The 17,577-nt window shown below is 47.3% G+C and overlaps 1 protein-coding gene across 2 annotated transcripts in view; it reads left to right on the forward strand.

The window, feature by feature from the left end:
* The window catches only part of LOC139056253 (uncharacterized), a 642,331-nt gene that overhangs the window by 69,576 nt on the left and 555,178 nt on the right, over window positions 1–17,577 (forward strand). The window contains exon 2 of one of the 2 annotated variants that reach the window (XR_011512243.1): window positions 7,137–7,490. The exons of the other annotated variant lie outside the window; for it this stretch is intronic. The gene's annotated coding sequence lies outside the window, so the exon portion shown is untranslated. Of the gene's footprint in view, window positions 1–7,136; window positions 7,491–17,577 lie in introns of those variants that run through there. 2 annotated transcript variants of the gene reach the window in all.

The following is a 17,577-nucleotide window of genomic DNA, read 5'->3' on the forward strand; positions in this document are numbered from 1 at the left end:
CTGTCTGACTTTGGGAACACGGAGGAAATGATGAGTCTAGGAGGGAACGCCACCTGACAATCTCGAAGCCTGATCACAAAAAAAGAAAGAAGGAATCATGGAAAAAAGTTCACAAGTGCGCGAAGTCAGCGGATTGCAGGAAGGAAAAAAAAAAGAAATTTGGAGGGAGCACAGGGAGGATGTCAGGTAGTCAGCTTTCGGAAAGACGCTTCTGACGTCGCTCTCTCCCCGCTTTCACTCGGAGAACTGTGGGAAATGCGGCCTTCGCGCATTGTATTTTGGGAACAGCACACTGTACTCCGTTTGGTTCGTAAGATTGATTTAGTTCAGTGCCGCTGGTCGCCGGAGTCGCTCCAGCTTTCTTCAGCGCTAGCCGCTCGTTTTCCTTTCACCGCTTCTGATGCCTCGGATTCTCGGTCTCCAAGCATGAAACGGTTAAACAAAATCACGTACATTCTGGGGTTTTATGTGCCAAATTCACGGTCTGATTATGAGGTAAGCCGAAGCAGGGGCGGCGCACGGAGGGGGCTGTAGATTATAGTTTGACCACCTGGTGTTGTTTAACGTGCAAATGCACCGCGGTACGAGAACGTTTTTGCAATTCCTCCCCCATGGAGACTTCGATGGGGGGCGGAACCCGCGGGACCTCGAGGTAAGCAGCGTAAAGACATATCCACTGGGCCACTTTGACGAGCACATGACACATCGTCGCCCCTGCAGCAGTGACACAAGCTCTTAAGCGTCCACGCGTTTAAAGCGCATTACAGCTTCCGAGCGGCGCTACATACACAGGCAAGCAGACGACGAACCCGATGCAGCCGCGCGGGATCACTACGGAAAACGACCGTTGTTGCAACCAGTGCGGCGGTGCTTTTTCCATTATTTCTTCTTTCTTTACTTTTAGTGAGCAGGATTTAAGGTTGTCTATCACGTGATGCTCCCTTCTGTAGTTCTTCTTATTCTTTTTTTTTCTCTCCTCCATTGCCAGCGACATTCGAACCTACCATGGACCGCGGAAGGCACGTGTATACGGCACGCTCGTCGTAGTAGTCAACGTGATGAGCGCATTTAGCGACAGAGACGGAGAGAGACGGAGAGAATGGCTCGGAAGAGGCTCCCTGCGCCAGAGGTGCCTCCTGCGCCGTGAGATCACTTTCGCCCTTCATTTTCTTGTTTATGCGTTATAATTACACAGTACAATGATCACTCAGCAGAAGAAGCAGAATAATGTTGTTTTCCAAACAACGTGCCAGATCAACTTTCAAACGGTTAGTCCTTCGGAGCAACGGATACGTAAATAATAATAATTACGTGGTTTTACGTGCCAAAACCACTTTCTGATTATGAGGCACGCCGTAGTGGAGGACTCCGGAAATTTCGACCACCTGGGGTTCTTTAACGTGCACCTAAATCTAAGCACACGGGTGTTTTCGCATTTCGCCCCCATCGAAATGTGGCCGCCGTGGCCGGGATTCGATCCCGCGACCTCGTGCTCAGCAGCCCGACACCATAGCCACTGAGCAACCACGGCGGGTAACGGATACGTAAAGGAGCCCCATAATTATAATGTGTACTTAGTAACTTGTGCATATATCTTTCTTTAACACCCTGTGCTAAACTGGTTAACCTACCTGCCTTTCCTTCTCCACTTTTTCCTTCCTGTGCTCAGCATTATCATCTCCAGCACTTCGCCTGCAATATTTTTTTTTTCTTCAGTCCAATTTTCCTATACATGGAGGAGCAAGCCGGAGGCGTAGCTGCTCATGTCGCCGATTCTTTCTCTAAACATATTGCTTGCATTTCGCTGAACACCGTCTTCTCCTTATCTCTTTCCACCATTCCACATAGCAGCCTAAAGGAACCAACCCCTGGAATTTTCTTAGTATCCATTCTTTCCTCGTGCAACTATTGACTTCGTTCGCGGGAAAACTTGGCGTAATCGAATAAAGAAGCCTGCCCCATGGCCGCTCGAATGGCGGCATCATCGCCTACTCATTTGCCTTGCAAAAGCGGGGGCAGAATCGATGCTTAATGTCTTCCCCGGCTCCTTTGAGCTCAAATAGCACCTCAAAGGCTTCTTTTCGGCCTAAACGGCTTCGCAAAGGGGCTTTCATGTTACGCTATAGCTGAAGCGATTCCTTAGCCTATACGCGGTGCGGAAATTGCTTAGCTGCGTGACTACCGTGATAAAGTGCCTGCTCTCTAGGTTTAGTTTACTTCTTACTTTTATGTTCCCATTGAGGAGTCGCATGTTCCATTCCCGGTTCCTCTTCGCCTTCCTTGCAAGCCTCGTTACATGTACGATCAAGTGAGAACTTTCAAGACGATGAACAGATGGCCTCAGAAATTCGACAGATATTTCATCGCAACCATGACACGCGGGGCAAAACGTAATCTTTCAACCGTTTTCACGACCTTCCAACATCACTGGGACTGACTACGCCGACGAAGCCGCCCCATCTGCGCATGAAAGTGGTCGATGCGTCTTGATTCCTCTTTCGCGAACAGACGCTGCGGCTGGCCTGCGATTGGCGCCCCGCGAATATAGTTTTACTTTGTGGGACACGAACGTTTTCACTATGTGCCGTTTGCATTCGTTGTCTCCGGATATACGGATGCACCTACCGCCTGCAGGTTATCACGACGTGAACAGACCATGATGTAAAGTATGTGGCTAGGCGTAGCATTTACCAACTCTTATGACATTCCTTATCGCAATGGCCAACAGCCCCGCGTGCGACACATGCAGCTGTGAAGAGCGGCTCGCACACATTATGTGCGTCCACCCGCGCTGTAGTGCCGAGAGGCAAGTGGTGTGTAGAGTGATGGACCAATTGAACCATCGTCCGCTATCACTACTGAAAGCTCTAGGCGAGTTTCACCCAAAGAACAGGCACGCAGAAGGCTTTGTTGGCGCTATTAAGATTTCTGCGGTCTACGGGGCTTAATGATTGAATTTAAGGCCACCCCCTACGCACACGGTTTGTTTGCGATCGTCTCTTTTTCTCTCTCTGCCCTTTCACTCCCTTCTTCTGTTAATCTACCTACACCTCCAGGCCGCAGAATTCGTTCTAAGGTGATAAGCCTTACGTGGTGGCTAGCTACAATTCCTAGATTTAAACGTTCACCGCGAATAACAAATTAAGAAGGTAAATAGTGTAGTCATGTTAATTATTCAATTAGACATTTTCATTTCTCGTAGAAGTTACGGCCTCCTCATCGAGAAATTTAGCTCAAGGCTTAGAATTGGGCTGTCTGCCACAGGCACGCTTTCAATATTTGGTGCAGCTAAAAAAAAAAGGAACACCCTATATAATCACATGATAAGCGCTGAGTAACACCGGTATATCTTATAATTTTCTTATTAGTATAGAGTTGTTTATTCTTCTTAGCAGCCCGTGGATGAAAAGAGAACCATACTCAATTCCCAAGGACTATAGACGCCGTAATTTTCCTTTTCACAAGCAAAATAACATTCGCGTGAGTTCAGATTCCACTTGTTACGAGCAGTCTCTCCGGCTAATTAAAATGTGCGAGAAGAAACAATGTGCACTACGGCCTTCCTAAAAACGCCATCAGTTTATGTATTGCGAGACAATAAACCAGTATACAGAACAACAGGAAAGAAGAGGTAGTACAACTTCAACGACAGGAATGGATGTCGCGGAACATCGCTCTCGAAAAGAGGAAAAGGGGGGCGAGACAAGGGATCCGCGTTTTACGATTCGTTCAAAAGCACAAAAGTTACCCTGGGGAACGGCCACGTCGGTTCACGGTGCGTGTGTGTGTGTGTATGTGTGTGTGTGTGCGTGTGTGTGTGCGTGTGTGTGCGTGTGTGTGCGTGTGTGTGCGTGTGTGTGCGTGTGTGTGCGTGTGTGTGCGTGTGCGTGCGTGTGTGCGTGCGTGTGCGTGCGTGTGCGTGCGTGTGCGTGCGTGTGCGTGTGCGCGCGCGCGCGCGCGCGTGTGTGTGTGTGTGTGTGTGTGTGTGTGTGTGTGTGTGTGTGTGTGTGTGTGTGTGTGTGTGTGTGTGTGTGTGTGTGTGTGTGTGTGTGCGTGTGTGCGTGTGTGTGTGTGCAGGATCTCCGAGAAAACGAGATTACGAAATCAATAAATTCACCATAAAAACGAGGCGAAGAGTAAAACAAGAAAATAAGGAAACAGCCAGAGGCCGCTTCCGTATGTACGAGCATTAGCGACCCACCGAGATCCGCGGCGATTTGCGAAGGCGAATGGCGCGACGTCGTCGTTAAGAATAATTGGAAGCCCGTCGGTGGTCTCTCGCCGGCCGCCCGACCTCTCATCTCGACCCGGTCGTCTGGCGGGTGGTCGTCGTCGCTAATGGCCCGTCCTGAGCAAGGCAGCGGTCGAGCGACGAGATTGTAGGCTCGTCGACGGGCATCTTTTAAATTGCTTGCTGCTTGCTTTCCCACATCGCGCGGCTCGTTTGCGGGAGAGCGTGGCGAAGGGAGCTAGCTGCTCGCGGGGCCGGCAGTGTCGCCATCGGTCTCCCTCGTTGGTCTCTTTCTCGTCGATTTGCCGAGGTTTCGATACGTCGCCGAAAAAAAGAAAGAAAGAAACGAAGAGAAGAAAGGAAACGCTGCTGCTGCAACTCACAAGCTTCCAATCAATCAATCAATCAATCAATCAATCAATCAATCAATCAATCAATCAATCAATCAATCAATCAATCAATCAATCAATCAATCAATATTCTCCTAACGCAACAAACTTAACTCGTGCGACTCACAGGATAAGTCGCCGTACTGGCTTTCGCGTGACTTGGCCCTTACGCGTGTGTATTGGCTCGCTCCACTGGTTCCTTTCGAATGAGCTTAGCGCCCACTCATCTTAATCGTGACTTCTGGCACAGCTCTTCGGCGTTAAGGCGCCCGTTTCGAAAGAGAAGTAATGCCTCCGGCACTGAGCGTATACTACGGTTTTGCTCGCAATCCTGCAGTTTTTCTGCGACACGATCGGGTGTCCTGGATGCGAGCCCCCAGCTAGACTAAAACATTTTTCTAAGGCTTCAACTCGCCCCCTTCTCAGTTGCTTTAATCGCAGTCCACACTGTCATTCTGCCAGCTTTATTTAAAACTGAAAGACAAAAGAAAATGATAATCGAACACTGTGTTCGACTTTTGCCAATAACCGTCTACTCTGAACGCTTAATTAACCTCTGGGAATATTCTAGTTAGACGTCTGTTATTCTGACCTTCTGATTCTCGGGATATAAAACCTATTGCGGTGGCTCAGTTGCTCCTGCATTCGACTCCCTAAGTCACGGTCGCGGTTTCGACTTTGCCACATTCCAATACGGCGTTACAGACTGCGCCTGCGCTGATTCGGGACGTTTACGCGGAGCCCAACACAACGAAGGGAGCTTGCGTAATGACATCTAACCTCTAAGATCTCTGTTCATACATGTGGTAGAACCTGCGGGATTAAATACCGATTCCAGTACATCAGTCCTCAGCTGGCAATGGCGTACTACGTGCATTGCATTTTTCGTGGAGCACTGATGGGTCTTGACTGTCGCTCGCTGGTGCTACCCGCTGCCCAGCGCAGAGCAGCCGACGCAAAACGCTGGGCTCCAGTTGACCGTCTGCTTGGCAGGGAGCCAAGCAGGCGGCGCCGGATTGCGCAATTCCCCTCTGTGCGTTTGGCAGAAGTCGGGTGATTAATGCTGATTTCGAGATGGGCGGCTCTCGACTGCACTCCGAAATACTTTGTTGTTTGTTTGTTAACTGCAACAATATGTGAAGTTCAGCTACTAGAGAGCCCGCTATCCGAAAAAGCCGTATAGCTTTGTGTACCGTATAGCACACGCACACGCACACGCACGCACGTGCACGCACGTGCACGCACGCGCACGCACGCCCAATAACGGAAAACAACGTCGTTGGAAACTGGCCTACGCCAACATCAGCGCGAGCCGCTATGAAGGCACGTGCTACGTTATTTGCTACGTTATTTAAAGGACACCGGGCTTTGTGACAAATTGCGACTGCACACTGTGTAACACTAGGAACGCCTTCGCAGACTGCGTGACTGTGCCCACAGAAACAATTCTGCATTGTATGTATGCGCGCGTGTGTTTTCTTTTTCGTGTTTCTGTTTTTATTCTTTTACTCGCTCTCACCTATCGCATCCCTTTCGCCATTCCCGGTACAGGGTAACCAACCGGAGATAATCTCCGGTTTACGTCCTTCTTTTTCCTCTGCCTTTCTCTCTCTGGCTCTCTTATGTGAACTGCAAACCTATACATGCTAAATGCATCGGCGTTGTACATAGATTTCCAGCATTGTGCAGTGAAAGACAACACTAAGCGAAACGCCATTGTATTTCACCCTACAATTTTGGGGACAGATACAGCCAAATTTGTACCGTTCTTTGGGATCCCATTAAAGAGGGGCATATCAAGCATTGGCCAGGCCTAAATTATGCTCTTGTAGAGCTTGCACTCAAATAATCAATAAAGAACAAATTAATTTAGCTTCCTCGAGCAGTTTCTTTGGACAACTGACGTAAGCCATTTAAGCAGTTAGTCCCGTGTGACAGATCTATGAAATGCGCCAAGGCGATATTTTTTTGAAATATTATCTTTTTATTAAAGTATATCGCGCAACGTACACAAGAGAACTGGTGGGAGCGGAACAATTGAAGACCCTAGACATCGACTCTAAAGAAGAAAAAGAAATGAAAAAAAAAGACAGAAAACTGATATCACTTCGTTCCGGCCGTGTTCCTAACACAGGTGGAATGAAGACAATGCAATGATGATGACGGAATCACGATTATGGCACGAGAACAAACGCCCGACGACAGTGGAACCATCACGACAGAATGGTGGACCACGAAACGACAAAATTGCCATTCAGACCGAGCCTTTTCTTTTCTTTTTTTTTTTTTGGAATCTGCTCGGTCGGCAAAGGGTTTAGACAGGAGTGCCTTTGCGGAGACTTACCGGGATTTTCTTGCTAAAGTTTTCCGCCTTTCGCAACTAAGCCCGTGAGAACCATTCAAGAGGCTGTCACTGTACACTTGCTTGATCAATGTTTCGCTTGCCATTTTTATTTAAATATTCCTTTTCTTTCCTTGAATAGATCGGGCGTGAGATGAAAATGTTTGTATTGCAGTCGTTTCGCCAGCGCTTCTCTCGAAGGCATCTTGCGCCTCTTGTGGACAATGGCTGGGCTGTCGGCACCAGCGGAAGCTGCCCAACAAAGCCTACCTTCGAGTAAAGCCGGCTTTCCTTCGCGCAATCAGGATGGATGGCCCGCTGTCTCAGAGGAATGACGCTGCCGGCTATACGGGCTGTGTGCGGCTGCGCTGAGAGAGACATTTGTCAAGACTTTCACTTGTCCCCGAGCTGTTTTCAATATTCTCCTTGTTTCTTCTGCTCAGATAAACGATCTCTATGCTGTTGTCGAACGAGCAGTAAAATGAAGAATAAGAAACAGCGGGCTATAAGCATCTTCTGTGGCCGTTGAATGCACTCTTTCTTTGACTGCTGTTTGATCCTGCTTACCTTATACAGTAGCTGCCCTTGTGGAGTCATTATTAAACTTTATTTGCCAATTCTTATTGGGCTCTGCAAGTTTACGTTCGAAGATGTGGCGCGCAGGACATACCGTTATTTCACCTTTTACCGCCTCCTTGTTGGTCAAGTGCTCAGCACTAATAGCCCGAGAGGCCCTCACGCCGCACTCTCTTTTTTCTAGATCGCTAATTAGAGAAGGAGGGGGGAGATGGGGAAGAGAGAGTCATTCAAGCAGTTCGATTCAATTCTGGCGCTTTACGTGCCAAAAGCACGATATGATAATGAGAAATGCCGAAGTGGGTATGGTATGGTATGGAAAAATTTTAATGGAGTCCCGCAGATCGTGAGTGTTCACGAAGCGGGCCGCTCCCACGTGGGAACCGAGAGGCCGAGCCTCTCGGCCGCATCGTGAGCCTGCAGGATGGGCCAGCCAGAAGAGGGCTGCGGAGAACCGCCTCCCATCTGGCCGAGCTGTTAGCGATGATAGAGCGTGACCGGGCATACTGCCAGAGCATATATATGGTCTAACGTGGCTATTTCTCCACAATCGTGGAAGGTAGCATTGGTGTAAGTATCCGGATAGATTTTATGTAAGAGCGACGGATTGGAATACGTATTCGTTGGTAGTAGATGGAGCGTTAATGCTTGAGCTCTATTGAGGCGCGGATGAGTGAGACTCCAGAATTATTTTGATCACCCGGGGTTCTTTAACGTGCACCCAATGCATGGTACGTGGGCGTTTTTGCATTTCGGCCTCATTGAAATGCGGCCGCGGCAGCCGGGACCCTCGGGCTTATGTACCTCTCCCCAGTACGACGTCGAGCGTGAAGCTGTCCGGACAGCATTGAACCGGCTGTACTCTAGACCATTGTTGGAAACGAAGGTCCTGGTCCTGGGTTGTTACAGTACTTCAAGTCGACAGGTCTTGCTGACGATGTGTAGACTCGGTGAGAACTTTGAAGTTTGCTCGAAACTGTGCTCTCTCTATCTCCTCTCTCTCTGTGTTCATCACTATACCTCTTCCCCCAAGGCAGTTTAGCAAACCTAACGTGCTTCTAATTAACCTCCCTGCCTTTCCTCTTTTCTATTTCTCTCTCTCGCTCGCTCTAGAGAAACTACGCCCCCACACCGGGTGATGGGAGAGTAGCGTCAGTGTGGCTAGTTGACTTATCATAACTTGCTATACCAGTTTTACTAGAGTACGAAATAACTACGGTACGGAAAGATGTATGCAGTATGCAAGAAAGGGATATGACGCGTCATTTCTCTATTTTCGACCTTTTGACTTTAAGACAACCATAACAGATATTACGTATTATTCTACGTACGTTATTACGTTATTCTACGATATTACGTAGTATTAGCCTATCCTTCCCCCAAGCTCTATACACGTACGGTTATGTCACTTCAATGTGTCGGTTATTGTTTATCAACTGCGAGAAAATAGGCCGACTCGCTTTACGCCGTCATGCCCGTTATCAATATATTTGTAGGCAGTTAAGACAAAGTGCCGTACCTCTGCTCTGCTTCGACAACTTTGTACATCGAAGTGCACGGCTTGTGGCACCCCATCAGTGACGAGGTCGAGCCGCATGTTTCAGGAGCAATCTTTCCGCGCCGTTTTCATTGAGTTGGTGTCACGCGGAGGAGGGCCAGACGACGGTGGAGGAGAGCTTCGTCCGGTTCTCTCATTCTGATTGGCTGACACGAACCACAGCTTATGCTGCCCTGCACGGAGTTAGATTGAGTATAGCGTATCTTACAAAAAAATAATAATAACCAAGGGCACGTTTTATGGAAAAGGCCAATAGACAGTTTGCTTTTGCATTCCTTCACCATTGCCTCCGTTGGAGTTCCTTTATAAATATACGCGTTGTTTTCAAAGCCCCGCGGCGTTCCTTGAGATGAACTAGTTTGCATGACTGCATGTGACAAACTCAACATGTGAACGGTTCACTGCGTTTGTGTCTGTGCATACTGTAAACTTCTTCCCTTCTTGTATTTCACTCCCCGTTCCCAATTCCCCAGTGTAGGTTATCAAACAGGGCTCAGCCTGGTTAACCTCCCTGCCTTTTTATTGTGACTTCTTTCTCTCTCTCTCCCACTCTTTAGGCACTCTATTGACTTTTGTTCGAATTGCGTACTGGTACAGCGGTCGACTGTACGGAGTCGTCAGTCGAGGAAGAGACAGAAAATTAGGCGGCGTGATGAAATGAGGAAATTCGGAGGCGCAAGTTGAAATCAGGCACTCCAAAGACAGGTGCAATTAGATATCGCTAGGAGAGGCCTTCGTTCATCGGTGGACATAGATAGATAGATGATGATGATGATGATGATGATGATGATGATGATGATGATTACGGCGACGACAGTGTTGCACCCATGCATACCCAAACGCGCTCCGAGAGCAGGGCAGTCGATAGTCGGTGTATACAGTGAAGACACGAAGCTTAGTCAGGCGCTCCGATGCCGTGATTGTACACAGCGGACTGTCCATGAGCGGTGTGACAAAGCATTCTTTCGCCGAGCGGCGTTCGGCTGGCGTTTACTCTGGGCTTAGGAGCCGCGCGCTCCACTGATCAGATTTATCGTCTCTCCGGGGCAGCGTCGAACGTTGCGCGTGGGACGATGTGCGGATACGCTTTCTTTTTGTTGGGCGTTATATCCGATGCGCAGTATATGATGACAGAGTCCTCGCAATTTTTATGCGAAGCATATTACGAGAGCTCAACCCAGCTCCTTAGGCGCGGCGGTGTCGCCTTGAATACCACGTGACACCGTGACGTCACGACAGAGGAGAAGTGGCTTTGGCTCAACTCTTGCAAGATGGGCTGGGTGGGAATTGAACCAGGGTCTCCGGAGTGTGAGACGGAGACGCTACCACTGAGCCACGAGTACGATGCTTCAAAGCGGTACAAAAGCGCCTCTAGTGAATGCGGTGTTGCCTTAGAAACGAGCTGTTTCTAAGGCTCAGGCGTGCGTCGCTTGCTCAGGCGCACATTTCGTTGCCGCGCCGAACGCTGCGTTGCTCGACGCTCACCGCGTCCAATGCGGGGCGTCCAAGGCGAAGCAGAGTAACGCATGAGTTGTTTCTTCGTCTAGCCGAACCAAATATAGCCAAGCAACAGCAGTTCACCAGGCTAAACAGTGGTTCAACAACTAAAATAAAGGCTAGTATGCTTCACATCCTGGGCTTAACCATACCTAAGCCACAGCCATTTTTTTTTTCTCAAGCGGCAGTTAAATAAAAAGTTCATGCTAGGTGAACAAGTACACAGCGTCAACAAATTGTTGTTGGCAAAGTGTTTAGATTAAAAAATATTCTGGAAGAATCTACGCAGATACCTTGAAAAACTAAGTAGGTTATACTAAGTGGTATCTCATGGCCCTGCATTCACGGTTGTCTGCAACGACAGTTTAAGGTCTTCGACTTTTGATTCTGCTTACGTCGCTCCTATGGGGCGTTCAACACTGCTGCTATAAGAAAGGAATACAGCAAGAGCGGACACTCCCCTAGAGTCCAGTGGCCCAATTGACTGCAGCGCACCAAGCCGTCGGCGTTAATACCTCAACCACACTTCCGGTATCGGTTTTGTGCGCGCGTATTTTCGAATACCACCTGGTACGCATTACGCCGGCTCCGCTGCTTTTTTTTGCGTCGCCTACGGAGGAAGATTTGGTCGAAGCTGGGAAGACGCAACAAAGGAGAATTAAAGCAACATAAACAAGACAAAAAGGAAGACACGATAAAACAAGACAAATACCGCAGTACAAAAGAAAGAAACGTCACGAACGAGCTCAATTTTTCAACTATTATGCGAAGCATATTACGAGGGCTCAACCCAGCTCCTCAGGCGCGGCGGTGACCATGAAATCACGTGACACCGTGACGTCACGACAGAGGAGAAGTGGCTTTGGCTCAACTCTTGCAAGACGGGCTGGGTGGGAATCGAACCAGGGTCTCCGGAGTGTGGGACGGAGACGCTACCACTGAGCCACGAGTACGATGCTTCAAAGCGGTACAAAAGCGCCTCTAGTGAATGCGGTGTTGCCTTAGAAACGAGCTGTTTCTAAGGCTCAGGCGTGCGACGCTTGCTCAGGCGCACATTTCGTTGCCGCGCCGAACGCTGCGTTGCTCGACGCTCACCGCGTCCAATGCGGGGCGCGTAGTCGCTGGCGGGTCGACGGGAACGCTGTCGCGTTCCACTCTTGAAGGCGAAGCAGGGTAACGCATGAGTTGTTTCTTCGTCTAGCCGAACCAAATATAGCCAAGGAACAGCAGTTCACCAGGCTAAACAGTGGTTCAACAACTAAAATAAAGGCTAGTATGCTTCGCATCCTGGGCTTAACCTTAGCTAAGCCACAGCCATTTTTTTCATTCGTATCCCGAAGCGTTCGTAATATATCATAATCTGTGCAGGCATAGTGCACAACAAGGAAAACAGTAAATAACAAGATATAGTCGATAACGGAACGGACGATCTGCCGAAGCCGACGTATAGTTGTATAGTTGTTAGCCCCTGCGCGGGGCATATATACTGCAAAAGACTCGAGAACGTTTGTTACCGTGGGTGACAGCTTGTTGTGTAGAGTTTGTCGGGGAGGTGCGCCTAATTTATAGGAAATGGTCAGCGATGATTGCACGTGTTGTCGCTGCCCAGTGAGGATATAACTCACACCCGCCACGAGGGATTAACCGAGAAATGGGCCAATTATGGCAAGTTATAATCAGAAAGTATTTTTCATAACTGTATCTAGCAGTTCGCGGCTAACTTCGTCCTGCCTCAGTCCTGAACCCTCCGACGTAGCGTAGATATCTTCGCCTGAATTCGTCCCAGCTCTGTGCGTACGTTCGCGCAGTGTCTTGGTAATTTCCTCTTTCACAATCTACGTCTCAATTTATTTATTCATTTATTCAGTTTACCCTACAGGCTCGGAGGAGCATTGAGTAGGGGGGGTTACAGAAAAATGACAAATAATTAACGCAAAGAAGGGAACTGCATAGTAAGAGAAACAAATAAGTTTGCACATTGGAAGAAAAAAAGAACACTGTTAAAAATTGGAAAAATACATACAAATTCAAGGAAATACAATGGAAAACAAAGTCCAAAAACAATACAAAGGCGAATACAATACAAAGTGGTACAAAAAAGTCAAAGGAACATCTGAAGTTCCAAATGTTCACGAAATTTCGCAGGATCTTTTATTGAGACAATATTATTTGGAAGGCTGTTCCATAGTGCGATGGCGCGCGGTAATGCAGAGTTATTGAATGACTGTGTGCGGCCAAAAATGCGCCTGAAACTGAGATGATTATGAAGTCGAGTAGATGTGCGAGAAGGAGTTTCAAGCGACAGGCGGCTGGACCATGAGTTATAGTAGTATTCAATCAGTGCGTCAGGGTGACATCTCCAGTTTCCCCGTTAACACTTTCAACATTTTCATCAACATAAGTATAAGAGGAAGTACTCTTTGAATAAATATGTTTACAGTGAGAAGTCTTTACTAATTTTTCTTTGGTACGTTTTTTTTTTCTCGCGCGTATTTACGACGATGCGTTATCGTAGACGTACGTAAAACGAGCTTCAATGGCGTTTTAAAACATTGTGCCCCTTCACCCAAATAAGATCTCGTTCTCGTGACGCCTGCGGCAAAAAGAACGTCCCGCGTCCGCCGCCAAGCTAGGTCTGTGTGTGGTGGCGCTGGCTAACACTCCCAGGGTTCTACTAGGACACATAAATACCCAAGAAAGTGGGTGGGAAAACAGCGCCGTGGTAGCTCAATTGGTAGAGCATCGCACGTGAAATGCGAAGGTTGTGGATTTGGTTCCCACCTGCGGCAAGTTGTTTTTTCATCCACTTTAATTTCCATTATTTCTTCGTTTCATTATTTCATTTGTTAAGCATAAGTTATTTTCCCTATGTTGTCCTTGGTGTCAATGTTTGTTGGCTTCTTATGATACATATATATATATATATATATATATATATATATATATATATATATATATATATATATATATATATATATATATATATGTGTGTGTGTGTGTGTGTGTGTGTGTGTGTGTGTGTGTGTGTGTGTGTGTGTGTGTGTGTGTGTGTGTATGTGTGTGTGTGCGCGCGCGTGCGTGTGTGTGTGTCACAGTGAAGGAAGCAGTACTGCCTGCTCATTCTTCATGCGTTATTATGAGGTGACGCCCAGGCAGTCACCAGAGGAACGCTCAGAATAAGGCCTTATAAGCCACACGTATGTACGGTTGACTCACGCTGTGTTCCCAATAACGCAACCGAGACAGCTCGCGCTCGCGGCTTACGCGATTCGTATAAATATCATCTAAGGGTGGACTTGACGCAAGCATGCATTATGCGCACTGGCTACGTTAGTTAGCGTTGTCTTCGGCGCCTGACAACATGTGACGGAAATGATCACTGCGAAGTATGCACGACGGTCTGCCCGCATCACTAAGAAGGCACTAATAATGAATGTTTAGTTAAGCTGTTTTACTAAATAAAGCTTCTGAAGAAGCAAACTGACAACTCTCACCACCAGAGGAAGCGCGGCAAACCATGACAACCGTCAGCGTGGACTTTACGGTTTATTCGTAATTAAAGATTGCATTATACTACAGGAACCGGCGGCTCAATCCTTCCGATGAGTTTCGAGGTCCTTTTCTGTGCAATAACAACGGTTCATATGCGGGGAAATGTTTTCAAGTCCGTGACGTCACATTGACGTAACGGCGCTGCGATGGCTCTGTCAAGAAATTTAAAAAAAAGAAAAGAGACCTATATTTGGCATTGTTTCTTCAACTATAAATCAATTACTTCTCGCCAATTTAGTCAGAAAATTTTTTTTCATCACTGTAATGCTCAAATACAGTTCCCCATCGCACAAAATGAAATTAGTTGCTCACTTTTTGTTGTGGCCATATAGAGAGCACGTTTGTACGAAAGAATGAAATGATTAAAATTAAATTATGGGGCTTTACGGGCTAAAACCACGATCTGATTATGAGGCACGTCGTAGTGGGGGACCCCGGAAATTTTGACCGACTGGGGTTCTTTACCGTGCACCTAAATCTAAGTACACAAGTGTTTTCGCATTTCGCCCTCATCTATAAATGCGGCCGCCGTGCCCGGCATTTGATCCCGCGACCTCGTGATTAGCATCCCAACGCCACAGCCACTAAGCAAGCGTGGCGGGTAAGACTGAAATTATATTTCGGTTCTAATTTAGTTAATAAAGTAATATATTAATTAGTACTTGGTTTGTTGAAAAATTCAGAACTAAAAGCTTTCTCCAGCCTGTAAGAGCCAGAGAGAGAGAGAGAGAGAGAGAGAAAACAAGGATAGGAAAGGCAGGGAGGTGAACCAGCCTATAAACAAAAAGTCTTCAGCCTATATAAAAAAAGAAAAGCTATACTACAGGCGTTGCGCTGTTCCCCGTGCTCAAGGCCCAATTCTTAGGTATCAAAGCCCTGTAGCATAGCGGATCAGTCATCCGCCGTGGTGCCGTATAGTGCATTTGACGCTGCGCTGCTCAGAGGCTGCGGGATTAAATCTTGGCCGCAGCGGCCGCATTTCCATGAGAGCAAAATGTAGAAAAAAAAGGCCCGTGTACAGTGCTCTGGGAGCACGTTTAAAGAAGCCCAGGTGGGCAAAAAAATTCCGGCACTACGGCATGCCTCAAAATCATGTCGTGTTTTCGGCCCGTAAGACCACATAAATTAATTTTAAGATATTGGATATGTCGGCCATTACAGGGTTAAATAATAATATACTAGTGTAAACAAATTTCATGTTAATCTATGGTGTTTCTTGAGCATCAGTCTTTATCCCCGGGGCTAATCGAACGTTACGGGTTTCGACGACCTTGGAACACTGACCCGTTGTGGCGTGTGCGAACGAATCCCGCGATGCCGTCAGTTCAATTTTGCTTTACGAATTTCTGGCTGCTTAGAAAGTGCCCGTCACGTCCCTTTCTACCACTTCGCCGGACGGGTATTTAATTATTCACCGTTCCCTAGTCTGCTCGTAGAGGACTTGCACGGCCATGAAGCAACGGGCTGCTGATTAATTATTACTCACGCTATATTGACCGACCGATATCCTGACCCCCCGGCTCAATGGTGCCAAAGTCACGACCGACGTCGTTTTTTTTTTAAATTTGTACTAAAAGGAAAACGCCGGCACAAAATATAGCAGAAGAAGAACAAAAGGGAAAAGAAATAAAGAAATACAGCAACATCAAATTTGGAAAGCGTTATGCAGCTACACTCGCACAATGGCATGAATCGTGCACAATACAGTGGGCTGCCTTGAAATAACTACCAAACAATTGCCGTGTACAAGGTCAGGTGAATCAGCGCAAGATTGTGAAAAATTTTCACGAGAAATCCTCTCTCTTGGTCGAAACATTCGCAATGCCTTGCTGTAGTAATGTAAAAGTGCTTATGCGCGTATTTGGTTGCTAAAAACTGCTGTATAGTATCTGCGAGGGGAGTGTAGGTTGTATGTTTACGTTGCAACTTGGATATTCAAGATGGTCTCTAAGGGCGCTTTGGATTCGTTCGTCCACTGACGATCAGTCGTAAACCCCGCGAAAGGTTTCTTAAAGCCAATGTTTATTTCACGCGAGTGTCAAATTTTTACCGCCGATCCTCGTAAGCCGATCAAGCTTCGTCACGCCACTGCTACATTTCTGGGATATGACGGTGCGCCAAACGAAAAGGAACGTCGTGTGAAGAAAGACGAACATTTTTTCTATTCAGTGTAAGCAAAAGAACTCAAGTTGCACAAGGAAGCAGAATATGAAGCAGGTAAAAAGAAAGCCGGCTAGCCTGCGTGGCCGTCTGGTGCGTCGCCTCGAAATTTAGGTCCTCAAAATGTAAAGCAGTGAGCGCACATCGAGCAAGTAACCGGACATGTTTTATTCATGCAGCGCATCTGGCTGTTTAAGAGAAGCCGGGGAGATTGTCGCCTGCCCACGAAAGCATATAGAGGCTGCCGATATTCCATCGCTTTTCGTACGAAGTACAGAATGATGAAATGAGCAAAACATAGTATTTGAAACGATTTGCGCAAATCCTTGTCAACGCAGAGAGCGAGATGTATATTTATTGTAGCCAATATTCGTCGACCTTATAAGCGATTACGCCTGTTACTGGCACGTGAGTGATGGATCCTTTCCTTCCCCCCCCCCCCCTTTTTCTTTTTGGACTTGCATGCAGCCTTAGCAATAGTGAAAGAGAAAAGTGATAATGTAAAGGCAGGGACATTAGCTGGCAATGTAAAAAAAAAAAGAAGAGAGAAAGAGAGAGAGAGAAAGAGAGAGTTCAGTGGAAGCTCAAGATGTCAAGCCTGCTGTATGCAGGGCTTACTACTTCAGGTGAGGTCTTTGAGATAAAATAAGGAGGCTCGAGGCAAGCTACCTGAGTGAACGTCCCGGTAGCCTATCTGTCCCTGAGCATCGTGTTCTACTAGCACAGTCGGCGACTCAGCCCTGGGCATACGGAAAAAGAGAGTAAACGATAAGCAGGAGGAGAGAAAGAAAGGGTTCACAGATCATGTTGGACCCCTAAAAATGCACAAACGTCCCTCGTACAGTCAATAATGCAACAGTACGCCCACTGGCGAAACTTAGCTTTCCCCACTGTCTGCATAAGGTTGCGTATCGTATACATGTTTAGTTTGTCAATCCTCTGTTTGACACGCGAAGCTTGTTAGTTTAATGACAATGCGTTGCGCATGAGTAATGACCTTGTACCTACACGGCACGTATATAGCCAGAGTCTACTTTGAGAGTGATTATCGTCAAAACTCAGCGATTCGTAAACGATGCTTGCAACACACGCTTACGCTGATGAACTGAGTCACGCACGTCGGTTCTCTACACCTACGACCCCGCTAATCTGTGGGAAGCTTACGGCAATAACGAGATTGTGTCTGTACCGCATTGCTCAAGAGATAGTTGAGTTCACTGACACCGAATAAGACAATCACCTGTGCATATATTATGCAACAGTTATCCACTGG

The sequence above is a fragment of the Dermacentor albipictus genome, chromosome 2 (genome assembly GCF_038994185.2).
Source record: "Dermacentor albipictus isolate Rhodes 1998 colony chromosome 2, USDA_Dalb.pri_finalv2, whole genome shotgun sequence".
Lineage (NCBI taxonomy): Eukaryota > Metazoa > Arthropoda > Arachnida > Ixodida > Ixodidae > Dermacentor > Dermacentor albipictus.